General features: G+C 40.8%; 2 long non-coding RNA genes across 3 annotated transcripts; both read left to right on the plus strand.

Moving 5' to 3' along the window:
* Positions 1 to 329: 329 nt before the first annotated feature.
* Positions 330 to 18,020, plus strand: Gm51761. Of its 2 annotated transcripts, none has more exons than XR_003948853.1 (2): positions 330 to 510; positions 17,785 to 18,020. It is a non-coding gene; the product is annotated as a predicted gene, 51761 (long non-coding RNA). The 2 variants fall into 2 exon arrangements; XR_003948852.1 differs by lacking the exon at positions 330 to 510 and adding an exon at positions 16,355 to 16,944.
* A 4,282-nt stretch (positions 18,021 to 22,302) lies between these two features.
* Positions 22,303 to 26,874, plus strand: Gm46217. Its single transcript, XR_001779740.1, has 2 exons — positions 22,303 to 22,395; positions 23,054 to 26,874. It is a non-coding gene; the product is annotated as a predicted gene, 46217 (long non-coding RNA).
* Positions 26,875 to 27,522: the final 648 nt, after the last annotated feature.

Raw genomic sequence — 27,522 nt, forward strand, 5'->3', positions numbered from 1 at the left:
GTTTGTGAGTAACTGTTTCTGTGAGTGTGAGATTTACCAATGAATTTCACTTACATTGCTTCTGCACAGCAGAGCCAGTAGATGAACTTTCTTCACTAGGATAACCCTTGACAGTTTTCTTCAAGAATATACAGGTGATAGGCACACTAGTGTTTTGGGGGAGGGGGAGAAATGGCTTAAATGGTTTATGTTTCTTTTAATGTCCATTAATGTCACCGTAAAATTTCAAATGATGTTGAAACATTTTATATTTATTTTTCTTATAGTTTAGCATTAAGTCTGGGTCATATTGTCATAAAAAATGATCTCTTTCATCTAAAATTATACCCCAAGGAGTGAGCTTGATCTGTCCAAATCATTCTTAAACCTCAGCTTTGAAGACATCCACAATGATTTTCTTCAGTTATCATCTATATCTTTGCCAAGCAAACTTGACTGATAGTTGCAGACTTCTGAAAAAAAAAATTGCAAATGCCCCTGACAGAAGGAAGAGGAGTTCCAGAAGAGCAGGTAAGACCCATGTGCTGGCCATGGGGAAGGAAATTCTATAGTGCAAGTAGCTTTTGACCTGTCCACTAAATTCCTGAAACCTCTGCCAGGTGCCAGGAAGAAAAATAAAGTGGGAGGTGTTTTCTGTAATCCCCCTCATCGTGACATAAGCTCCTCTATGATTCAGTGTTCCTCGGCATCTCTGTTCCCATGTGGTCTGGTCAGTCCCCTTGAGGAAGCAGTTCTGTTTTTTCTTCCCCCAATGTATTTTAATTGATTCTTTGGGAATCTCATATCACGCACCCACCCCTATCATACTCCCTTTCCAGTCCTCCCAGACCCAACCATCCTCCCACCCTTTCTTCTGGCCCCCCACCCCTCCTAATGCTCACAGGAGCATATTTAGACTTCCAGGGGCTGGTCCCTTAAAGAAGCCCGAGTCATTGCGGTCACCGCAATCAGGTTTCAAGTTGTTGTGTTTTTCCACTTCCAAAAGTAGAGTCAAAAGTTTTTTTACTGCCAGTACTTGGGTAGCAGAGTCATGTCGAGCTCTGTGAGTTTAAGGTCATCCTAGTCTACATGGCAAGTGTGAAAGTACCAGGCCAGTTGGAGGAAAAAAAAAAAAGCCCATGGTGGGAGTTAATAAAAATGAAAAAAAATTAAATGAGCCAGACTTAGAGTTACTATAATTTAATTTTAGTAAATTTCTACCCCCGTGTAACCAAGGTCACGGCAATCCAACCTTGCCTCTTGTTTTTGTTCACGCCTTATTCTTGCTCCTGTTTCTGGTGCCAGGCTATTGGTCTGCAGGCTGTGTCTATAGACTTGTCTGAGTGGCACACAATGTGGGGTGTATGTTATATAAATTATAAAGTAGGGAGTCAGAAAGCACGTGACCTTCATTCTTTCACTTCACATGTTTTAGAGGTTCACTGATATTTTGGGTTACATTAATGTTTTATTCCTCTTAATTTGATGGATACTATAATTTTTGATGAGCTGCTTGGCACAATATGGGAGCCCAGACTCAGCCACCAGCCAACATTTAAAAGGCCCTTTTACTTTTGCTTACTTATTTATTTATCTATTTATTAATCTCTCTCTCTCTCTCTCTGTGTGTGTGTGTGTGTGTGTGTGTGTGAAAGTGTGCATGTAGCGATCAGAAGACAGCTTGTGAGAATCAGCTCATTGTCTTCCATGTGTATCTTGGAATTAAACTCAGGTAGTAGGGCTTTTTTTTATTCTTTTATAACTTTCTTTTTGAGAATATCATACATTACTATTCTTTGTGTATAATTTCTACCTCCCTTATCCTTCTCCCTTCAGCTCCTTCCCCGAGCCTCTCTCAAACTCATGACCTCTTCTTCCTCAGTTTCCATTGTTATTTTACACACACACATACACACACACACACACACACACTACAACACAAACAAATACCTCACTGCTGAGTGACACACACTGAGCTGTACCCCCAGCCCAGTGTCAGCATCCTGTGTTTGAGCTTAGCAACTGTATGCTATTTCAGTGGTTTAGAGAGAAGCAAGATAAATGCAGTGTTCTCTGTACTTGTGGTGAGCACAACCGTGGTGTGTGGAGAGTCATTGCGCAGTCTCCATTTGAGCTTCTTAGGCAGACAGCACTCCAGTTTGTTCCAGGAAAGCTGCAGGAGTCACTAGTCTTAGTTTGCTGCCATCAGTTTCTGAGAGAAAACAAACACACAAACAAAACACAAAACAAGATCATTAGCTCAGTCTTGTTTATTTTTAAAGATTAAAACATTTAAATTATGTGCATGCACGTGTCTGAGTGGGGTTATGTGTGTGTGGGTGCGGTCACATTCAGAGGCCAGAAGAGGATATCACATTCCCAGAGTCAGAGTTACCTGTGATGAGCTGTTCAACATGGGCACTGAGAACAAACTTGGGTTCTCTGTAAGATCATACTACATGTGGTTTTCTATGGCTTAAATATTCACTTAACACCTCTATAATTCGACGTATGCACTCTTAAATGCCAACGTTCAGCTAAGTCTACAATGTACTAGTTACTTGTTTGTTTGTTTGTTTGTTTGTTTCTGTGGTCAAATTCCCTGACAAAAGCAACTGAGGGAAGAAAGGGTTTCTTTTAGTTAGAAGTTGAGAGAGAAGTCTGTCACAGGGTGGGTGGGGAGTGGGGAAGGCTGGCTGGAGTTGGAGGCAGCTGAGCCTACGGAATGTGCCACCCACAGTTAGGGGGCTCCTCCCATGTCAATTAGTCTAATTTAGGCACTTCTTCATGGTATGCCCAGATATTTGTCATCCTACTGAATCTAGATGCTGCCAAGTTAGCGGTTAGTCTGAGTCAAATAGGCATAAAGAGCAATGGATTGAGAAGTACAAGATACACAAATAACAGCTTAGTATTAGACAGCAGAGAAAATTATGTGGCTATACCAACATCCAACAACAGGGGCAAATCACTGAACACAATGGAATTATAGGGGTGTTAAGTGAATATTTACGCCATAGAAAACCACATGTAGTATGATCGCCTAAGGATGAATGCATGTGTAATAACACGAATAGAGACATAGGTGTAGGGACTGTGGAAAACAAGGTTCAAAGTAGTGATTATTTTTAACTTGGGGCAAGGTAGAGGAATGTAATTAAGGGTGTGTGTGTGCACAGACAGAATCATTGGTATTGTGGTGTTGTAGTTTTTATTTGAATGACCAGTTCTAGGTGATTTAAATTACTAGACACATTAGTTGTTGTCTCTTGCTGTGACAAAATACCAGACCAAAATAACTTAAGGAAGGAAAGGTCTATTCTGGTTTGAGCCCATCTAGCAGGAGAGCAGGGTATGGGGGAGCATGGAGTGGCTGCCCACGCTGTATATGTAGTTAGGACTAGAGATGCTCCAATGTGGCTGCTTGGTGGAGCTTACTCATTTTTCTACTTTGTTCAGCCCGGGACCCCAGCCAATATTACCACATCTTTCAAATTGATGATGGTCTTTTCTCCTCAGTTAAGTCTCTATTGCACAGTTATACCCAGAGGCGTGTCTTCTAAGCAACTCTAAATCCACTCAATGATGAAAATTAACTGTCACACAATGCTTTATAATGTATAAATGTATTGTATAAATTTCATTATTGTGGATAAAATGTTAGTTATATGGTGATCTCATATAAAACTATGAAACAAACTCAGCTCAACTCCATATGTTTTAGAAAGTCAATCACATCTTGTACATCATTGTGGAAATATTTATATTCATAAAATTAATAGTAGTGAATATTTCACAACTTTAACAAGAAAATTCACCTTTTCGCTCCAACAATATGCTAGAAAGATTAACAGTTGAAGTCAACACCTGCATTAGTCTTGGGCAGCTGACCATCAGCAGTTTTTCTCTTTCCCCTTTGAGACTTTTCACTACTCATTAAGCAAAGGAGGGAAGTTGAAATTCAAACCGCTTAATGTTATTTCAGTGTTGGTTAGCGAGCTGCGCTGGTAAGAGCTGCAGGACCCACACTAAAATTAATAGCCAAAGTAAATTTTTTTGGATGAACGGAAATTCACTTTTAAGCATTTTCTGTAACATTTGTAGACATAGTCTCAAACAAAAAGCAAGTTTTGATGGTGTTTGTATCAAATGGCAGAAACCTGATCTAAGGGTGAAGGGGATTGTTTTTGCTTATGGGTAAAAACCTAAGTCAGAGCAAACTCACACGAGAGGCTTAGCACCTAACTGATCAGTCCACTGTCTCTCTGACTTCTTTCTGCTGTCTTGACTTCTGCGTGTTCAGCTCTGCGTGAACTCAGAGCTGCTAAGTGTTCCTTCATGGACACCCCACTCAGTTCTTCTCCCAGTGCTGTCTTTGTTCGCCATGTGGTGGTGCATCTTAAAGTTCATCAAAAACATTTTTTAGAATCTATTTTCTATTTGTCTGTCTGTCTGTCTATCTATCTATCTATCTATCTATCTATCTATCATTTATCTATCTTCTATCATCTATCTATTTTCTATCACCTATCTATCATCAATCTATTTTCTATTATTTATCTATCAATCAATTTGTCTATCATCTGTCTATCTTTCATCTATCTATCTATCTATCTATCTTCTATTTATCTATCATCTATCGACCTATTGATATTAGGCTATCATTTATCTTTCATCTATCATCTATCAATTAACCACATCTATCATCTATATCTATCAACTTTATCTATCTTCATCATCATCACCAATAACAACATTATCAGTTATCTCTTATTAATATGTATATATATGTGTGTGTGTGTCTAGTTTAAATGACAATTGTATGTAGTTTATTTCAAACTTACCTAAGTAGTAGATATTTTATATATTAAGGCTTAGTACCCCTTTGCTTGCCCCCATTCTCTTTCCATCTTTTTCTTTCTTCTTCCTGCTAGTGCTGACCTGCTAGGCAAGTTCTCTTGAATAGGTGCTCTTCATTTTGAAAGTTACATTATATTCTATGATTTTTTTTCACTATAACTTAACTACTGCCTGTTGTTGAGCATTTTTAGTTATTCAAAGCTTTCCCCCCTGTTATTTCATAGAATGATACATCACTTAAGTTCTTTTCTTTGCGTGTATCCTGAAACATTACAAAACGATGACTTCAAGATGTCATTGATCACTGCACTCCCAAGTGTGTTCTCCTTACACAGCTGTAGTGAGGGCTTGCCCAAGGCTGTGCTCGTCATGTGTTCCCAGTTAATGACTACAAACATTGTTTTGCTCTGTTTCTAAGACAGGGTTCTCTCTGTGTAACTGTCCTGAAATTTGCTCAGTAGACCAGGCTCAGAGATCTACCTGCCTCTGTGTCCCTAGTGCTGGGATTAAAGGTGTGTGGCACCACTGCCAGTCAGCCATTTTCAATTGCCTGAGCGTTTCTGTGCACACAGTTGTATAGTTAGCTCCTACTGTAGATTTAGTTTCTAGGGATCAGGAATCAGGGCTCACCCACTTATGAACACTTCCATAGGAGTATGTCTTAACAAGCACCATGCTCAAAGTAAAGCTCTTTATTTTTCTATTTTTTTTTTTTTCATAGTAGCTCCTGGTCTACCAGTGTCTGTTGAGGGGAGAAAAAAAAAAAAAAAAAAAGCAGCCCGGTTACAAACAAGAAGGAAGAAATGGGCCAGACATTTCAGATTCTGAAACCAGTTCGGGCCTGAAATGATGAAAGTGTGGTTATGTAATACTATAAAGTAAAATCTAATTAAAAACAGTCATCATCAAATAGAAAAATCAATTAGGTTTTAAGATACCAGAAATCATCAGATTTGTCAAGGCTATAACATTCTTTAGAATGTTATGGTGAACAAGATCTACCCATCCAAAGGGACTCTTCATTTTTCTTCTTCTTCCTCTTCTTCCTCTTCTTCTTCTTCCTCCTCGTCCTCCTCCTCGTCCTCCTCCTCGTCCTCCTCGTCCTCCTCCTCGTCCTCGTCCTCCTCCTCCTCCTCCTCCTCCTCCTCCTCCTCCTCCTCCTCCTCTTCTTCTTCTTCTTCTTCTTCTTCTTCTTCTTCTTCTTCTTCTTCTTCTTCTTCTTCTTCTTCCCCTTCCCCTTCCCCTTCCCCTTCCCCTTCCTCTTCCTCATTTTCCTTTTCTTTAAAGCTAGAAGGAAACCCTCAGCCTGTGCATGCCAGGCATATTCTGCAACACTATTTTAGCTCCAGCCCTAACGGGTCCAGTCAGATCACCTTTTGGACAGAGCTTAAGTCACTTCAGATGATGTGAACAGATACTATGTGCCAAACATGGATAAGTTATCTAATAACACAGATGAACCTCAGGTAGTCTGAAAAAGTAATCTTTCTTCTTTGAGTTTTTAATGTAAAAATACAGGACAGTTAAAATGGAAATAGTTGTCCTTAACTGGGTGAACACCCAACTCTAATGGGTCTTCTCAATGCTCATCTGCCCCCAGATTTAGCTAGAACAGCTGCGGGGCCAGCGGGCAGGGGAGCAGAGTGCCGAGGTTTGCTTCTGTACACTCAGCAGTCAGAACTTGGCAGCTAAATATTGTGCATATTTTCTGTCCAGAATGTGAATAACTATTAAAGGAATGAAAATACGTACAAGGGTGATGAAGTCATGATTTTAAATTCAAAGTATAAATCTACTTTAATCTGTGGGACTGTGGTGGAAAGTTCAAATCGACTATGGTTTGTAGGATTTGTTTGGAACATTTAAATACGTCTCATGTTGTTGGAGCTTTCATTGAATACATTTGACATCATTACTGTCACACTTGAGCAACTTTGTGAACGTACAGGTTTTGATTTATAGTATAAGTAGTCTTTGTATTTAGTTAAAATATAAAACTAGCACGATGATCAATATAAAAAGCACAGTTTAAGTATGTATAAAATCATGCTATCAATACTTCTGAAAGCTGGTGTCTGATATTCTAGCTCCTGGGGTCACTTTTCATTTAGCAGATATTCACTACAACCTTCCGCATATCAGGTAATTTATGACCCTGTGGCTTTATCACGTGCATCCTTTGCTCCCCTTCATTTCTACCCATTTCCTGGCTAATGTAGCATGCGCTTTAGTTATGACACCTTATGAGGTGGCAGGCTGTCCTCGCGAATGCTACCCAACAGAGAGAAAGCTGTACTCACATTTTCTTTCTTTCCTTTAACTAACACATGCTTTGAATAACCTTTCTCTGCCGTAAGCAGTTTTATAGATTTAAATCTGGGGTCCAAATCAAAGAAGTGTGTTTGTTGGCTCCAATATAGCCAGTCTAAACCAGCCCTTCAGGGCTCTCTTATTTCACTGAATTTCCTAGAGAGAAACAGGAGAATTTACTAGAAAGAAATGGGTACATAGGAGAGACAGGATAGCACTTAGGTTTGGAGTCAACTGGATGGAAGTTTCCTTCTGGCTGCAGGAGCTGGAGTATATAGTTAGAGTTAATTTGCCTAGTGTCATGTGGTTGTTTTACAGATGAAATGAGCCGCCATACAAAGGTGCACACGCACACGTGTCAGCATGCACGTGCTAATTAGTCGGTGCTAACTCTTGTCACAACATGCTCTGCTTGCATTCTTATATGCTTCTTCCTCTTCCCCTTCCTCTTTCCAATCTCTTCTTCCTCCTCCTCCTCCTCCTCTTCACTATTTCTGCCTGTCCTGTTCTTAAAGTAAGGTGTCTAGTGTTCTGATTGTTTAGATGTATAACTGCAACCAGTGCTGCAAGAGAGGTTAATCATTATGCTCTGTCTTGCATGAATTTTTACTGAGTTATGAGCTGTGAATCTCTATTCTATGTACTTAGTCAAGTACCGTAACTGTGAAAATCTCTGTACTATCTATCAAGATTATTTAAACCATATGGACTTTCTGTATTTTAATAAATAACAACTGAAATGCTAATTTCAAGATCAAGACAATTAAAATAGCTGATATTTTTAGATACTCAAGGTTTGTGTGTGTGTGTGTGTGTGTGTGTTTTCTAGATAGGGTAGATCCGGCTGTCTTGGAACTTGCTCTGTAGTCCAGGCAGGTCTTGAACTTATAGGGATCTGCCTGCCCCTGCCTCCCAAGTGTGTGTGCCACCACTACCCAGTGATACTTAAGATTTTAGTATAATAGAATTAGATCTACTTGTGGGTCTTCCCAGTTTTTATAGAGCTGGAACGCTGTGTTCTGTATGTGAACAGAGATTCACATATGGAACCTTTAAGGAAGCTCAAAAAAAGGAGCACATGCAGAAAGGCTAACTCAGTCAAAAGGCCATACCCTTATCTGATAAAATTAATGTTTTATATTTCTTCAACATATGTGATCATTTTGTAAAAATATAGTCTGTTATAGCAATTACTTCTTCAGTGCATATTAAGTGCTAGTAAAATCACAAATTTGCCTTTACAGTGCTAGTCTCTAAAAAGCACAATTTTTATTTAAAAGGCTGTAAAGTGATTTTCACCCAGCTGGGAAGAGTGGCTGGCTTGCTTTCAGGAGGGCCTTGTGAATTGTTTGTTGACAGCCCAGGTCCCCTCGGGCTTAGAGGGAAAGGCAACAGAACAGCAGGGGGCTGAACAAAGTTCCCAGGCAGGAGTACCAGGACTCTTTACAGACATAAGCTGCGCTCTTCTCCTCAGAGCTATTCCTTGTTCATGGTGGTCCAGGAAAGGCAGGGAGAAGCTGATGGGGCCCAGCTCTTTCTGATGGACACTTCCCCCTGCTTTACACAGCCTTTTAATCACCTCTCATGGTCGATCTGGTCCTTAATGGAGACGTTTCCAAACAGACTATTTTGTCAAATGAACTGGTATTTTTTTCAGAGTTTTTTTTTTTTTTTCAGATCTTCTTTATAATGATTCAGAATATTGTTAGGGACATAGTCTGGAGTCTTTGTAATATATGTAGACACTTATTTGTGTAATATATCTATGTTAGCTAATTAGTTGTGTCCATATGTTCATGAATCTCAAAACCTGATATACTTGTCCGAGGGCCTAGGCCAAGGACAGAGAAGGCTTACTTCATTCTTTGGGAGCAAATTCCATTGCAGAGATTAGAAAATCAGAAATCCAGGGCTGGTTAGTGAGCTGTCTCATCTTCCATATAGGACAATCCATCAACCCTTCTGTGACTCGACTCCCTAAACATCTTTGGAATTGATCCCACCGCATCCATCTTTCCATCCAATGTTACTGTGGGAGCTGCTGCTTTCCTTCAGACTTTAATGAGGTTTAGTTCTACCCTTTTGTCCATTGTTATGATATAGCCAGACTAATCTTTGAACACAAATTTATGCAACTCACTCTTCTGTTTCTATTGCATTTAGATTAGCTGGCTTCCTTTGGCTTGAGCAACCATGACAAAAGACTCTAGAGGAGGTAACACATAAGTAGTCAAAATTTATTGCTCACAGTTTTGGATTATTTATATACTGTCTCATTATAGTCAGAGAAAAAGCCTATATTAGCTCTGCTAGTATAATATGGTTTTGGGAGTCTTAACCAAGGCAATTAAGCAAGAGAGAAATAAATGAATAAAACATCATCATTGGAGGAAATTATACTTTCAGATGATAAATCTGCATATCTGCATAATTAGAAGACCTATAAGAGAAGTAGTTGAAAATATACAGAAAGAATAAGAGAGTAATAAATATGATAAATTAATGTTAAAAGTAACTTTTTTTTTTTTGAGACAGGGTTTCTCTGTGTGGCCCTGGCTGTCCTGGAACTCACTTTGTAGACCAGGCTGGCCTCTAACTCACAAATCTGTCTACCTCTGCCTCCCAAGTGCTGGGATTAAAGGTGTGCGCCACCACTGCTCAGCTGTAACATTGTTCTTAATTCAAGTAATTCTCTTCCATAAAGTAAAGACAAAGGAGGAGAGGTTCCAGGACAGTAACTAGAAAGCAATGGACCCAAGCTCCTTAGTGCTCAGGTCCCAGGGAGGGGAGCACTGTGGAGTAGCTGGAGCACTGTGGAGTAGCTGGAGCACTGTGGAGTAGCTGGAGCACTGTGGAGTAGCTGGTGCTGCCCAGCAGAGTCTTAGGTACTTTAAGGAACTTCTCACTTAACTCCTGTTAGTCTCCCTGAAGGAGAAACCACGGCTGTTGCTTCATCTGGAACAGTCTGTGTCTGCAACGTGCACGGTTACGTTTTCAAGAGCTTTTGCGGAGGTATAATTTCTCCTGTGCAGTATCTACTTCACAGAGAAATATCTAAAAGACTGGGGTGGGGTGGGGGATGGGTCTCACTTAAAACACCCTCAACTCTGAACTCTCAATATTTTGAAGATGCTACTTCTTAGCTAATAAACTTAATGCAATCTCCATGAGAATGTGTGCAGACCTTTAACAAGCTTGAGAACCCAGTCCTCATATTGCCTTAACATTTGAAAGGGTAAGTACTAAGCTTATGCAGGAGAATGGTGCGCTCTATTAGCGCATCTTAGGAATACTCATTAATTTAAATAATTGTTTCTTGATGCCCAAGTAGACAGACACACTTTTAAACTTATATGACTTCATGAATCCAAATGCAGGTGCAAACTTATGGAGTAAGTGAAATTTTAGATGAATGAAAAATGTATTTGTTCATTAAAAAAAAGTTAACTAAGCCAGACATGACAACACATGCCTGTAATCACAATCTTCTGGAGTTTGAAGCAGGAGGACTGCCACGAGCCTGAAGCCAGCCTGGGCTACAAAATGAATTCTAGATCAGCCTGGGTTATAAAGTGAGACACTGTCAAAAAACAAAACAAAACAAAACAAAACAAAACAAAACAAAAACAAAAACAAAAAAAATCTCCCCCAAAACCCAAAGCAAATAAAAGAAATACAAAACCAAAACACAAAACAAAATGAGAAGAATATGACAAAAAACTTGATGTCTTAGGATGTTCTTCTGTGACATAATTGAGAAAGTCATTGATTTTCAGGTTTTTTTTTTTGTTTCTATAACTTTTTTTAAAAATAAGGCAGTTTCATAGATCCTTAATTCTTCCTCTCAAACAAATTCCTCCAAACAGAGTTTAAGTGTTGCCCTGTAGCTCAGGATGGCCTGAAGCTCACCAATTAGCCCGGGCTGTCTTTGAACTCCTGACAATCCTTCTGCTGAGTGTCACAGTACAGTGAGGACAGGAAATGAGCACCACTGCCAGCTTCATGGAATACTATAGAATTCCTACAATCGAGACTGGATTTTTATTATACATGCATATTGATTTTTTTCTTTTGTTGTTTAGGCATCTGTAGAGAAGATCAATGTTGTTCCTTTTATTGGCTAAAATAACTACAAGGATGAGGATAAAAAGGAATTGATTCTTTTAATTTCCATGATGCCTGAAGTACTTTCAGCCACTTTTGAAATGGGTCCCTCAACTCTCCACTATTGTCATAGGGGACCTGGCTGAGACAGGATAGGTCTGCACAGACCCTGGGAACTTCTCCAGTGCTCCTGCTGAGGGTAGCAGACTTAGAGAAGTCCCTACAGTTTATTATCATTCTTTACACAAAAGCGGGATAATTTAGCATTCCCTCTCCAACCAAATTGGTTCTATCTCATCAGCCAACGATGCAAACACCTCCATGTAACAATGTCAAATTAAGCCACCCTGGAGGAGGGGGAGAGCTGGGACTGTGATAAATGACCGGTCAGTTCATTGTTTTCTTTCCAAGAGAAACCACAGCCAGGTTCCACTTTATCTCACCCTGACTTTTAACAAGATAGATAGCCACGCAAAATTTTCAGGTTCAAATAGTTTCCATCAAAGGGACTAAAAACCTTCACATTCTGGCTACACAGAACCTTCATCATTTTAACAGAAGGGATTTGATTTCTCTTACTGTATAAAAAGGAGCTTGATTCAGACCACTTTCCTAATCTCAGGGCTTTAGCCAGAACAAAAGTGAAGAAATAAACCATATTGTTTTAATCTCAGCGAGAGTAACAAAAGAATGTTGTTCCCAACCTTTGACGCAGTTTTTATTTAGAGTTGGGTATTATAGATTCACAGCACACTTGCATTAGCCTTAAAGTTGAGGCAAAACTGTACTGAAAGCAGTACAATGCTGGTAAAATTAATTGTCTGCCTTTGCATTTGATTGTATTACAACTTAGAATTTTATCCACCCATTTTGCTGGTGAATAGAGCAAATGTATTTTAAACAGATTTTAACGCAGCAGTGAATATAACATCGAAAAATCTGAAAATGAATTAAGTTCATAAATATAGAGAAAATGTCGGCAGTAGCTTGAATTTTTCAGATTAAGTACTGGACCGTTAAAGGCAAAGGCTGTAATTAGTGGGGGATGGGGGTGGATCCCGATTCCATGATACCGAGGTTATCTTCAGTTAAGAACCCAAGATATATAAAGGACACCGGGAGGCTGCCAACCCAAAGGATTTTTACTCAGGAAGGCCCTTCCGGTATCGGGTCACTAGTAGGACACCAGAGCTGGATATCAGATTTGATGACCTGACCGGAACCTGGAGAGACAGGATCCAGGGAGAAGACACTGATCCCCACCCTAACTTCCAGGCCCTGCAGGCAGCACAGCCAATCCCCTCAAACAGGGAAGGGGCACCCTGCCCTCAGGGCTGCAGGGACCCGTGCATGTGTGGTCGCTTCTGGGCATGCCCCTTGGGGATCAGCAGTGCGTGGGTGGCTCCTGCCTTCTGCTCTGGCATCTCCCAGGGTCACCCTGGACCGAACTCTTGGGTTGCTCAATTTATCAAGGCCTCACATGCATTGGATCAATAGCGGTCTTTCCCGACCTTTAGGACGACTAGTTCACTTAAATAGCATTCACTTTTGCTGTGCTCTTCAGTCCTTCGCCTGGTTTCAAACGTTCTGCCTTTTCTGCCGCCAGGGAGGGCTCTGTGGAAATGTCAACCAACTTTATGGGGCCCCCAACAGTCTCCTTTCACACTGCTGGGCTCCGGGGATAACTGGGAACAGTGGCAGATGTCCCAAACACTAAGGGGAGCTCAGCCTCTTGGAGTGCCCTCTATGTTGTCCAGGGCAAAGGATGTAGGTAAATCTCACAGTGCAGCTCCTCTCCTTTGTCTGGAGGGTGGGAACCGTGCTGTCTGCCCCACTCTCTCCCGGGAATCTTGGTTATTCCTGGATCATTCCCATTCCCTCTGCACTAAGCCTAAGAAATTATTAAGTGTCTTCTTCAACCTAAAGCCAAGCAACCCGGAGCTTCCGATTTCCTCTGAAATCTTTAAAGCTTTGATCCCACATTTGCAGCTCGGTTTCCCCCACCCTACCGTGCTCCTCTGGGATTCCCTCTGGTTCCTTGCTCAAAATACCTGCTGGCGCCAGAGGAAATTCACTTGTAACAGATACCCAGGGAGTGTAAAAGCAACACCCCATTTCCAGGGTCATGTTCCTCCCCCCACCCACCCCGTCTTCTGACCCATCAACGTGTCGCTTAGCGAGCCCCAACACCCGGAATTACTGTGGGTCCTTAGCGCGCTCTGGACGATCCGGGCCCTTTTAATAGAGTTGATGATTGCTATCTTGCACTCGGCGCGTCTCCTGCACTCCCTCTCCCTTGGTGCCTTCCATCCCCACAGCAGCGCAGGGAACGAGGGGGAGTCTGTGAAATAAACCTGTGGTCAGAACTGATCCGCAGGTCACTTTTGTGAGACTCTGGAAAGATTTTAAGTAAACTTCAAAGCATCTGAAATAAGAGAAATATTACATTTGTTTCTAAAACTGTTATTGAAATGGAAAACAAAGAACCCAACTAACACACACACACACACACACACACACACACACACACACACACACACCAAATCACACTTATAAAGTATCGGATGTAGATTTACCAGGTGATCTCATTCTACAATCTGTTTACTTTGTTTTTTCTTTTTTGCATTTCGCATGCAAAGTGAGCCGCAGGCTGTGAAGAAAATCCTGTTACATAAATGCAAATGGCCAAGACTTGGAAAGAAATAAGCTTCAGAGAAATGACACACAAAGAGACTCACTTTCTATCTAAATATTTGTGTCAAGTGGCTTTTATCTAATGAAATAACATTATTTTATTTCTTTCCAAAGAAGCAAAGAAGGGGTTCCAGCCCATTAGGAAGCCCCCTTTGACGCTGTCAGGGTTTTATTAGGGTTTCATTCCGCAATGCTCTGTTTCATTCGTGATATACTCCTGGAGCACAGGTGTTGGGTCCTGGGATTCCACGCAAGCACCCTCACGTCCAGCTTCTTATTCGGTTTTCTTGTCTAGTCCCTGGTCCCTCTCAATTCTACACCTTACAGACACTAGACATGATTCGGACTGTTGTACAATCCTCCGGGCTTCAATAACACTAAAAGGAAAGAAAGCATATATTTTGTTAGTGTTTGTAGACATCGAAGTCCAGTGAGATAGTTCTAGGTAATTTATTGAAAAAGAAGTTAGGACTCTGGGGCTGTTTTTCCTTGGCCTCAAGGCCCGAGAGCTGCTGAGCAGAGTTCTTAAGTTCCTAGTTGAAGTAGAACCAACCCACCTTGACGGAGAGCCAAGACTGAAAAAGCAAAACAAAACGAACAAAACAATGATTCTCCATGTCTTAATTTCTTTTGCAACATCAATATTTTATGGTTATGAATGTCTGATCTCCCCTGAGCAAATAATTTCCATATTTAAGAGTCTATTTATAGACGGTGCCTGCTTTGTTCAAGATAGCATCTCAGCAGGGTTTAAAGATAAAGTATGGATATACACAGGGGGCTGGGCTAATATGATCTTCCTTCCAGGAGAAGATCTGCCTCCTTTCAGAGGTTGGCGCTCTTGTGGGGACTAAGAGCTAGCTAGAGTGATGGATAGCATTTGTGACTTCAAGTATTTTCCACTGTGTTTATTTGTTGAATGGCAACGTCAGGGGTTGTAATCACACGAGCCACTAGAAAACTATCTTCTTGATCCTAGGAATGCTAAGACTGCTTAAGAATACCAGGGACAGCATGAAAAATACTTTACAAGCTCCAGATAGGATGTCAATGTTGTAATTGCTGTTTTTTGAACCTTCTAGGGAAACCAAGGGAGGGCCAGGGAGTTCCTCTGGGTTACCAAATTAGATTGCTAAGCTGTCCATTACAGAATTTATTTGACAGTTAAACTGTGTAAGGTCAGCTAAACCAATTGAAGAATTTCTTGCTCCAGAATATTTTGATGGGTGACAGAGTACAATAGTGTTGTTTATAATAATAACTTATCCTGAAAATAAATCAGCTTTTGATAACTCCTAAGGTGAATGGTTAGCTTCAGGTTAAAACTGACATGCAGGAAAATCAGGCTTCCTTTGGGCTTAGCTAAGACAAATTAACAGTAGGCTTAGAGAAGAAAAACAGCAGCAGTGAAGAAGAAGTGAACAGGATAAAGTATGGAGATCTAAACAATAATGCTCTCAATAATGGTAATAACAGCACTTTGAGTATCTTCATTTAGCTTAATAAAAAATTCTACGTTGTGTCTCAAATTTTAACGGAAAAGATTTTAAAGCCTGTAGTATTACTTAAAGCCAACATATATTACATTTCTGATCATTTGGGTTGTATAGAAAATGAAATAAATGTTGTACCTCCTAATAAACTCAACTTCAAATAATTAGTTAAATCTCTTGGCTTAAAACAAAACAAAATAGAACAACAACAAAACCAACTTAATTGTGCAACTTACTCAAGATAGAATTTACACATCTGACTTACACAAGTCAAGGATTTGTGTAGAATATTTGTTGATCTAAACAGTCACCACTACAACATAATTTTACATGTTTTTATTCCACTTTCTCCTAGAAAGCTGTGTTCCATTGACAGTTTCTCTCTTTCCTCCCTCCCCAACACTGCCCTGGGCAAACATTAATCTGCCTTATCATGTGTGTCTGAAATTTCATGTAAGTGAAATAATCCAATAGGTGGTCTTTTGTGATTGGATTTTTTCACTTATGTTTATTAGGTGTATATATGTCATGACATATATGTATATATACACACATATATACACATATCTATATACACACACATTTACAATTGAATAGCTTTACACCTCAGGGATGTGCTACATTTTATCTATTGAATATTAGGAACAATGTTGCAACAATTGTAGGCTCTGTTCTCACTGTGTAGATATTACTGAGCTCTGCTTCTTCCTTGTGAAAGAAAAAAATCATCTGTTTTCTGCCATGAAAGAAATAGTTTTATTGGTTGAGCTTCCTGTTATGAGCTTCATGTTATGAACTGTTTTTCCTGGAATATGAACAGAATTTATTTCTAAAGGGTCTTGTAAAAAAATACTTGAAAAGTAGAAAATATGTTTTGGTTGAATAAAGGTGAATTAATCAAGCAACCCAAAGAAAGCTACAGTCAAACATTAGACAGTATTTGCTTGTGTACTTTCAGATCAAGATTTATCTATTATCTATTATTTATTATTTTTCAGTGCAGAGGATCAAACCCAGGGCTTTGTGCATCCTGGGTGCCAGACAAGTTCTCTACCACAGAATTTATCGTCAGATCCTTTGCTTGTAATGTCAGATCCAGTGCAATAGGGATATCCCGCTATCTTTGACTCTCTCACCTTCAAATTCTTGGAAGCTTGCTATTGTGATTCTTGTGTTCCCACACAACAAGGACTTTTATTTTTTCACTGTAGACTTTGTTCTGCTCCATCTGGTGAGGGAGAGTTTCTTTAGTGTTTTGGCTTTCACTGTTGCTCATTATCTGATTTCTGTGGGATAGGCAGAAAACTTAGGATAATCTAGAGTAGCACAAATTTTTGAATGTCTATTGTTTCCCAAGTAACTCCCAGGAGATAGCATGGTTTATATTAGCTGTGAATGTGTTCTCTGTAGAAATGAATCATATGCGGATCTGACCAGTATATATTGATTGCCTTCAACAAAGAGTTGATGTTGTTGATGAGTTTGTGCCAGTTTTATGATAGAGGTAAGAATTTGTATTATTCTTATTAAACATACACACAATTCTGCTCAAAGTTGAACCAAGGTATCAAGGGAGGTTAAACTTGTTTTTATGTTAAAACCAAAGATCAAACCTATAAAACTCAGAGACCTTTCTGATTGAGAATTCATACAGCTTCTACTTTTTTATATAGATCAACCTTTTAGAATACCCAAGACCTTTCAGGCACTCAAACTTCATGGAACACAATCTTTAGCACACTACCATCCAACGCTCCCGACAAAGAACTTAATTTTCACTGAATTAAAAGTTACATTACACAATCTGAATCACTGAGCTGGTGGTAAGATAATAATGAGTACTCAGACTGCTCCCCCACCCCCATCCCAGCATCAGCAGCTACACTGCAAACATCACCATCTCTGTGCTGTTTCATGGGAAATCAATTTCATTCTATTCCCAAGTAGGAATTTTAAGGAGACAGATTCTGTCTGTTCAGCCACTGAAGTATCAGTTCAAATCCCAACCCTCCAAAAGACATCTACACTTTTGAAATCTCAGAAGCTCAAGACCAGGGTTGGGTTTCAGTTCAAAGAAAACATAGTCGTCCCAAGCTACTTGGGATTAGCATTAATGCCTCCTGACTCAACAAGACTTTAGGGCTTTCCTGTTTCCTCTCTTGTGTCTATTCCTAAACCTAGATGCAAGCTATCTCTCTTATCTTGAAGTCTCTTTTAAAATTGGGCGAGGTCAGTGCAATGAAGACAGAATTTCCAACATGGAAGTATAGCTCCTAGGCTATAAAGGGACTATAATAAGTTGACATCTTACTGTCAAAGTTTCTAACTGTCTTTCCCTTTTCAGGACATCAGAAGAGATACAAGCAAGTCTCTGAGCTTTGGAAAGCTTGGCTCCAAGCATGACTCCACAACTCATGAGGGTGTTGTACTCATATTACAACGAAGCACCTGGGATCCATTTGCCAGTATGCTTGAACATTCTCAACACAGGGTGCTTCACTGCAGAATGATTCTCTAGTAATTAATTCCCTTTGTAAACAAGGAAATGAGAAACAAGAAAATAAATCTAAAAAAAAAAAAGATCTGAGAACCTGACCATTTTTCATGGATTTAAAGAAACCGATCCTGTCTAGTTGCTGAGGTTGTTGATTTCCTTAGTTAAGCCAAGATTTAGAACTCATTTACATATTATAACACAAGGAGAATCCTAACAAGATGACTTCAGAGTACAAAAACTATGCAAGAGCGTTGTCTAGAGTCTCTGTCTACCTGCTCCCAGCCATCCTTGGAGAACATAAAATAAGGGCAATGGAGGGGATACAGACACCCGTCTTACAGGAAGCAGGGAAAATGGATCATAACCTTTGGATGGACCTGAGTTACGAAAAGGGGGCGTTTCATCTTATTCTAAGGACACAGCTCCTTGCTTTGTCTCCTTGCACCGCAGTGACAGCTTCCCTTGTTGAGAACTGCAGTTACGTTAGCTTCTGTGTCTTTACACTATATGTAGTTCAAGCCCATGTTTTGGGGTTAAGGACAGAGCAGTTGGAAGATAAGCTTGTGCCCTGTTGGAAGCATAAACATTTTTCTTTGTTTGTTTGTTTTGTCTGTTTTTGAGACAGGGTTTCTATGTGTGGAATTCACTGTGTAGACCAGGCTGGCTTCAAACTCAGAGATCCACCTACCTCTGTCTCCCAAGTGCTGGGATTAAAGGCGGGTGCCGCCACCTGCTAGTTTAAAACTGTTTTTATAAAAGTCTTTGAGACTGATGGGAGTAAATGCAGTGAAGGCGAAGGCCAGCGTGCTCAACAGGAGCCTTCCCACGGTGGGAAGCTGAGCTCTGGGTGTTCACAAGCAGGCCATGGTGGAAAGCAAATGTCCAGTCTGTAAAGATGAGCTAAGGGAGCACGGAGAGGGAGCACTGCTTAACCCAGCAGTGCCGAGCGAAGGCCAGTGACTTATTGAACTTTATTCCTAGAGGCCCAGAAGCACAGCTCTGTTCTCGTGTGCGTGTGTATGTGTGTGTGTGTGTGTGTGAGTGTTTGTGTATGTGTGTGAGTGTATGTATGTGTGTGTATGTATGAGTGTGTATATGTGTGTGTATGTGTGTGTGTATGTATGTGTGAGTGTGTGTATATGTGAATGTGTATGTGTGAGTGCATATGTGTATATGTTTGTATATGTGTGAGTGCATATGTGTATGTATGTGTGTGTATGTATGAGTGTGTATATGTGTGTGTATGTGTGTGTGTATGTATGTGTGAGTGTGTGTATATGTGAATGTGTATGTGTGAGTGCATATGTGTATATGTTTGTATGTGTGTGTATACATGTATGCATGTGTATGCATGTGTGTGTATGTGTGTGTGTTAGCTATCATGAGCTTATGTTTATGTATTGGAAGGCATACATTGCCTCTCTGGGGCAGAACATAGAGAAACTGGTTCTTTCATTGTTCTAGCCTTTGATATTAACACAGTAACTGTAGAGGAGGAAGAGCTAGTAGGTTTGTGTTTAACCAGAAGGTCATTCCCCTGCTATTCTTTGTCCTTCTTCCTCAACCAGTGCAGAGAAGTTCTGTTTCGTACCCAACCATCGAGAGCTCTTACAGAAGACCCAAGTTCTGTCTTCAGTACCCACGTGTGGTGGCTATACTGGATGTAACTCTTTCTCCAAGGGGTCTTACTTCCTCCTCTGGCCTTCAAGGACACTGCACTCAGGAGCACAAACCCACATTACACATGTAATTTAAAGTAAAAAAATATCCCCTCCCAACACACACACACACACACACACACACACACGCACACACACACACCAGGCATATTTAGCTGGGCATAGTGTAACACAGCTGTTAGCCCAGTGCTTGGAGAGAGAGTGGGGAGGAGCAGAGTGAGGCATTCAAGGTTCAGTCAAGGCTGCACAGTGAGTTTGAGGACCTGTTGGGTTACATAAGGTCCCCCCCCCAAAAAAAAGAGGTGTGTACATTTGTTCCATTTGGTAAAAATTTGAAAATGGAGACACCATATAAAAGAATGATTTAATTCTGTGTCAGGGAGATGGCTTACTGGTGAAGTGCCTGTCAGGCAATTGTGAGGATCTGGTTTCGAATTCCCAGACCCCCTATGAAGTCAGGCATAAGAAGTCAGATACATCTGTAGTACCACAGTGAGCTGGGAGATGGATACAGGAGAACACCTTAAAGCTGGAAGGCTGCTGTCCTGTTGTTCGCAACAGTGAATAACAAAAAAAGAGATCTTGTCTTGACCATGATAGAAGGTCAGGGTTGTCCTTGTTTTCACCACACCCACTCCTACACACACGAACACATGTGCACACACAGAGATTGGAATGATGGTTAGTTATTAATGCATTTCTCAGTACATACATACATACATACATATGTACGTACATACTTGCATTCTTCCATGTCCCGGTGAGCATGTAACACCTCCTGTCTTTTCCACATATGAGGGAATATTACCATGCAAGTGTGCAAACCACCACTCCTAAGCCTTTACTTCCCTGCACAGGTAAACTGAATTGACCTCACAAGACATAAGACAAACAAACACAGGCTCCCTGCTATCTTCCATCTTGAAACTAAGAGTTTATACAGACATTGCTATGGGCTGCACACTGTTTATTCTAGAGGAAATGACTTTAAATCTGCTCCTCTTGGCTGCAAAATTTCAAAATATGCACTAAAGCAAGAAATGATGAATACGAATAAATTATTGTTCCTCATAATTCTTTCTTCTCAGGAAAAAAAAAAAACCAACCATGGTAAACTGAAGAATTATTTGTTCAACATAACTGAACATTTCTTGCAAATTATATTTTCTTTATTTTTTTTAAACCCAACCCTGCCAGTCTATACCATTAAGGCTTACTGTGAGAAAAATGCATACTGCCTTTAGTTTCTAGCAAATGCTGTTGTGTGTGTTTTATAATCTGTTTAAGTCGGAGTCTCAAAATGTATCATTGAATACTGAGTAATCCAAAGTAGGCATTTGTCTTTTTAATTGATATTTACAAAAACTTCTAAAAATTATTGAAATGTCTTTATTTGTTTTTTCCTGCCACAGACTCATGGGGTATAGCAAATGAAGATGGATCGCCTCGCCCCTGATAAGAGAGATCTAGAGAAGAGGAGGAAGCGTGAGGAATTTTTGTTCTCAGCAGAAATCAGTGTATACTAAAGAGGTTGCCTTGGGCCCATGGCGTGCGTGCCCTTTAAGTTTCAAGCCATCCCCGGGAAGACAGTGAACATTGGTAAAGATGGAGATTTTATTAGATGTTCATGTCTAAGCATGAGATACAGTGCATAGCAAAATATTTACCCCAGTTTTTAAAAGATCGTACTTAACACACTGTGCTTCAGAAAGTGAGCGAGGGCAGCGAGCGGCTCTTGAGCTTAGACCGCGGCTTCCAGCGCTGTAAATCGCCCCAGTCCCACAAGACTGTTTACAGCTCCACGTTGCTTGATACAAACAATCTTGGTGAGAGGCTTTAAATATTTCTCATTAAATTTTTATAAGAATGTTTGCCTTGGGAAAAGGAAGTGTCCACACTGCGACGATGCCGGATCACTGATTCATCTCAGGAATGGATAATTTCCAACAGGGCGCCTTGTTGGAAGGTTTCTCAGCGACTTGTATACGTGAAGCCATTGACATCATGGGAAGTCACGTCAACGGTCAACCAGCCCCATAAATGTTTAAATGTGGGGATGGGACACTTATTTAGAGTCTTAGTAGGTGTGTGTGTGTGTGTGTGTGTGTGTGTGTGTGTGCTTCTGCTATATTTTAACTTATAGAAATTATATCACCCTTTTTCTCTGTTTCTGATTTGGATGTGAGCATTCTTCTCTCTCTCCACAGCATTCCTTCTACAGTCATTATTCGGAGTATTAGCGCATCTCTAATACTTTAATATTAGATTAATGTCCATATATATAAATGGTAAGTTTCCATGATATGTTTCTTAGTGTTCTATTATTGCAGGGTGGTAATTCACGATTCATTAACATTTGAGAATCCCACGGTGGGAGAATGGTGATGATGTTGATGTTGATGTTGATGGTGATGATGATGATGATGGTGATGATGTTGATGACGATGATGGTGATGATGGTGATGGTGATGATCGTGATGTTGATGATGATGATGTTGATGTTGAGGATGGTGATGGTGATGATGATGATGTTGATGTTGAGGATGGTGATGGTGATGATGGTGATGATGGTAACTACTGTATAGCTTGGGAAAGGCTATTTTTGTGGGGAAAGATTCAATTTTTTGACTCACAGCACTTTATTCTGGACAAACTGGAAAGATTTGTGATGCTGCTGATCTGAAGCTGATCTTCTCACAGTTGTGTTTATTCTTCTTTAGGGATTTGGCATTTATTCAATGAATGTGTGTTTAGAAAGACTACTAAAAAGCACGCTGGGGTAAGATGACATAGAAAACATATATTGAATCAGTCTCAAGACTTTGAGAAGAGACATGCTGTAAAGAGATTTGTTTATATTTATAAAAATTTCCACACTGAATCTTTAAAAATTATTTTTTTTTAATTTGTGAATTTTTATGTGTTGTGTGTGTGTTCCTGTGTGCACTCTTGCATGTGTGTATATTTGTACTCACATTTATGTGCTCATGTGTCTGTGTATATTTGTGGGTGTATACTTGTGTGTGTGTAGTGACTCTAGCTGCATATGTAGCAGAAGATGGCCTAGTCGGCCATCACTGGAAAGAGAGGCCCATTGGACTTGCAAACTTTATATGCCCCAGTACAGGGGAACGCCAGGGCCAAAGAGTGGGAATGGGTGGGTAGGGGAGTGGGTGGGAGGGTATGGGGGACTTTTGGGATAGCATTGGAAATGTAAATGAGGAAAATACCTAATAAAAGTAAAAAAAAAGAGAGAGAGAGAGAATCTGATAAGCATAAATGGAAAAAAAAGAATAACGTTAGGTGTCATGTCTTCAGGCTTGTGTGGCAAACATTTCACACACTGAGCCATCTTGCTGGGGATATAGTGAGTCTTGGTCAATTTCCTGAGTACAAAGCTTTTTTTTTTTTTTTTTTTTTTTTTTTTTCTGATGCAGGATCTTAGCTTGTAGCTGAGCCTGCCCTTGAACTTGCAATGCTCCTGCGTCAACCTGCTGGATGGTGGGCTATTAGGTGAGTCCTACAACTCCTGACTCTAAGTACAGTTTATGAGTCATAGTATAGTTTATGAGTCATGGGAAGTTTACATTAAGATGCCTGTCACATCTTTTGGTGCTTAGCTTGGGCCATGCCCCTGTCTGAGAGCTGGAGCTGGCTGTGGGAAGGGGGATGGTTATAACTCAGGACCCACTGATGTGTGATTATCTTGCAATGCACCCCAGAGACCATCGCTAGGGTGGCTTTCTCATCTGTAAATGAGATCACTGGTCTCTGACTTTTAGGTCACATGTCCAATTTCCCATGGCCGTATAACCAAACTGGATTTAAAAGGCTCTTGTCCCAGTGGTCTCTGGCTTGTGTTGCAGTTCCTTCTGAATGGAGTTAGTGTTTGCATTTCAAAATCTGGAATTTACATAAATATTTAGCTACCTATGCTATCTAGAGAAGTCTTGAAAGCACATGCTTGGTGTTCCTTTCAGTAGGTTAGTAGCACAGGACACTGGAAGGCCACTTTCTGGAGGGCACACACATCTGTTTTCATCTCTGCATGTGAACCACTTCACCCTGTTGGCCTTTGAGTCTGCAACATCTATGACTGGCCTCAGAGAATTCAAAATCACTTAAGGACACAAAGCAAAAGTGTTTATGGGCAGCAATAAGGATCTCTGCACAGTGACTTTAGAATGTCGCAGCTCTCCCCCCTCATCTTAGATCCCTGGGGAATGAGGGCAGAGCAAGGGAGCCTAAACCGCAGCGTAATCAGGGAGCACAGATGGGTAGTATGGCTTATCAGCCTCAGCACGTGTGGGCAGTGAGGGAAAAGGAGCAGCGGAGGCAGTGGCCTTGGCTCGGTGGGCTTTCTGGGGACCTGCTTTATTTACTTGTTTATTTTGGTATCCCTGAGAATGGAACCCAGAGTCTCATGTGTCACTCAAGCTTGACAAACGCTCTACCCAGCCAGCAAGGGGGCAATGCTAGATAGCAGGGGGTGATGCTCCCTCCAGAGAGGCCTTTTCTCTGGCGTCCCACCCCTGAACACTCATTTACACCATCACTAACATATCAACTATGCCTCTGATAGAAAACTCTGAAACAAAACTCATATTTCATGTGAATATGCGCTGCTGAAACTCAGCTGAGGTTTGAAGAGGATGTGTTCTGCTGTGACATCATTTCCGGTCCGTGCCTTCTGAAAACAAACAGTCTGGATTTGTTAGGGGTTGAATGTCAAATGTTCCTTACAGACTCCTGCGTTTGATGACTTGTTTCCCAGAGTGTGGCACTATTTGGGAAAGTTATGGACTCTTCTAAAGGTAGAGTCTCAGTGGATTGAGTGGGGCCTTGGGATAGCCCCATGTTTCTACAGTCCAGTTCAGCTTCCTGATCGCGTTCTGGTTCCTGGTTGCAAATACAAAGTCATTAACTACTGCACACTCTCTTGACCTGAGAGCCAAAAGTAAGTGTTTCCTCCCTTAATTTGATCTTTGTTGGTATTTGATGACAGCAATGAGACAAGCCAGTACACTCACCTACTCATCTCTATTAAATGACCACTTCCTGGGTGGCAGTGGATTCCCTGGTAGATGCTAGCATCATAATTCAGGGTGAACGATGAACATTTTATTCAGAGGCAAAAAGTAAGTCACGTGAGACTTAAAGGGAACCCCAGAGGAGGTTACTTGCATAACCACGATTGCCGAGAAGTCTTCAATATATTGAAAATTTGGATTTGTTTTGAGGTGCCATTACCCACAACTGTGCAGATAATTTGTGTCTGTCTGTGTGTGCGCACATGTGCACATGTGCATTCAGTGGTTCTCTTCTCCAGAGTATTTTTAGTGAGCTGATAGTTTTCTAGTGTAACTCTCATAATGTGGCATTAAATGAATAGAGAGTTTGCTCACTAAAGTACAGCTGCAGATATTTGCTCTTGATCAGTTTTACCTGCAGGAGAACGTCATTCTAGCAGAGACATCCAGAAACGTGTGTGGAATCTTTTCTTTTAGTGCTTATTTGCTTTACCAGTTTTTGTCCACCTCAACTCACCAAGCTCTGTCCAGCACCTTTTTCTCATTGAGCCAAAAGCAGAGAGGTTCCTGTTTAGATTTTTATGAATCCTTATTTCATGAGCATATGTGCGTGTGTGTTCCCATGTACACAAGCATGTGTGTGTATGTGTGTGTGTGTGAAAACAAGAGGTTGACTTCTGCCGTTTTTTTCTTCCCCTTTCTTATTCACTGGAGATAGCGTCTTTGGCCAAACCTGGATCTTATCAGTTTGCCTAGAAAGGCTGTCCATCAAATCCCGCAACTCCTCCCATTTCCCTCCACCCTCTAGTTCCTTGGAATTCTGTAAGTTATCATGGGCATTTAGATGAAAGGGCATGCATAAAGCATAGACTATAAAATGCTTTTCCTGGTTTCATTTATAATCTAACAATAAAAATGAAGAACTGATTTCTAAGTGGGTATTAGCTTAAAAGCATGGATTCTCTGTCTTTTTCTGCTTTTCTCCTTTCTTCCTTTCTTTCTGTTACTTTTTTCTCCACGTGCTCAGCTAGAGTGTTTGGCTGACAGCTACTTCTTGCATGTCATTTGTGGATGCTTTCAGATAAAAAAAAAGTGCAGAGTTGCATTTATTTTGTTGGCTTCAGACAAAGGACGAAAGCTGTTTCTGTGCTTATTCTAAGCCAGCTCTGTAAAGAATGATAGTGCTACTCAAACTTCAACAAGTTGAGGTTCTCAAACATTCTGTATTATGTTCCTCCATCTGGTTTTTCTTTGCATTAAGGAAGATCATTTCCAATGTTTTATAATTCTCACAGTGTGGACATCCAAAATGTCAGTAACGCTGCAGGGCCCTACTGGGTCTCCAAAGGGAAGACAGCACAGAGAGTAAAGAACAACCCTGAAAATGCGCGTGCATACACACACACACACACACACACACACGCATGCTCCCCCCCACGTGTGTCTCTCTCTGTGTGTGGTGTGTGCGTGTGTAGGATCCAATTCTCACCTTCTACTGTGCAGGTTCTCTGGGTGGAACTCAGGTTATCAGGCTCCGAGCCAAGCGCCTATGGAATTGTCTTGACAGCCCTGCAACTGGTTTTTAAAGTTTTGCATTTGTGAGTTCCACTGAGAAGCAAGTGAAAGCTGTAGATCCAAGTTTCCAGAGAAACGCACAAACGGTAAACAGATCTGAACATTTCACAAGGCTCATCAGAACCTCTCAGTTCATGGGTATGAATTAGAAAACCCAAAATAGTATGTTTAATAGATAAATTTACAAGCATATGAATGTGTACATATATATGTATATATAATAAGATGCATATTTAATCATTTAAATTTTTCCTTTTTACATGGGCAAAGAAGATCTAGCATGTGATTATTTTTTTGATTCGGTTTATCTGGACAATTCTGAACTTTTTTGTTATCTAAAAATTTTAAGTTTTCCCTGGAAGCCACGAAGAAACAAGGAATTGTCAGAAAAAAAAATCAACAGAAGGAAATTGCTTTAAAAGACTTATGTGTAGAGGACAGGGGTTGAAGTGAATGAAGTAAATGAGTCTTCCTTTTCTTCCATCTGTTTATTTTTTCACTCTTTGAAAACAATGTTTTCTATATATCTATGTAAAATCTAGGCACCACAGACAAGACCCCCAACATAGCAGTAAATATTTTTCAGTTGTACTACCAACTTTAGGTCACATTCAAATAAAAGAACGCGAAGATGGAACTACTTATCCAAATCACAACCCGAATCATTATCAGTCATCAACTGTCGTTGGGCCAAGTGCTGGCTGAGGCTCTGTAGCCTTGGAGGATCCAAAGTTTCAGAATCCAGCAGGCCTGACCTCCAGGTGCTGTCTGCGCAGTGCAGTGGGGAGAGCTGTGTGCAGAAGACCCGTAACACTGGCCAGACAGACCACTCCAGCTCACAGGTGTGATGCTTCGGAAGCACGCAGTTAACGCTGCCTTTTTGGCTAAGTCTCCTCTCCCTGCTCCTGGGTCTTCTTAATGGATCCCAGCGGGCTGAGGAAGTGAGGCCCAGTGAGAGAGCAACAGGAAAGAAGTCTGTGTGCCTTTGGCCAGGTGACAAAGGAGAGGAGCAGATAGGTAGAGGATGCAAGCTGTGCCTGTATCCCGGGCCCTAGGCACTGATGAGGCGGCAAACGAGAACTAGCACGGAGCTGTTTTAGTTTCATATCACCTTTGCACTGTTTGAAAGATGGTAAATTCCGGATCAGAGGTTCCCATTCCAAGATCTGGGGAGCAGCTAAGGGCAGGATCCCCTGGGGAGCTCTTGGCACCTGTCATCCAAGTTGAAGCCTGGTTATTCATCAAAAAGAGCAGCACTCACAGCCCTGACTTGGTAAAGGTTGGGCACGTATACAAGGATG

Source organism: Mus musculus, chromosome 10, assembly GCF_000001635.26.
Source record: "Mus musculus strain C57BL/6J chromosome 10, GRCm38.p6 C57BL/6J".
In the NCBI taxonomy this organism is placed as follows: domain Eukaryota; kingdom Metazoa; phylum Chordata; class Mammalia; order Rodentia; family Muridae; genus Mus; species Mus musculus.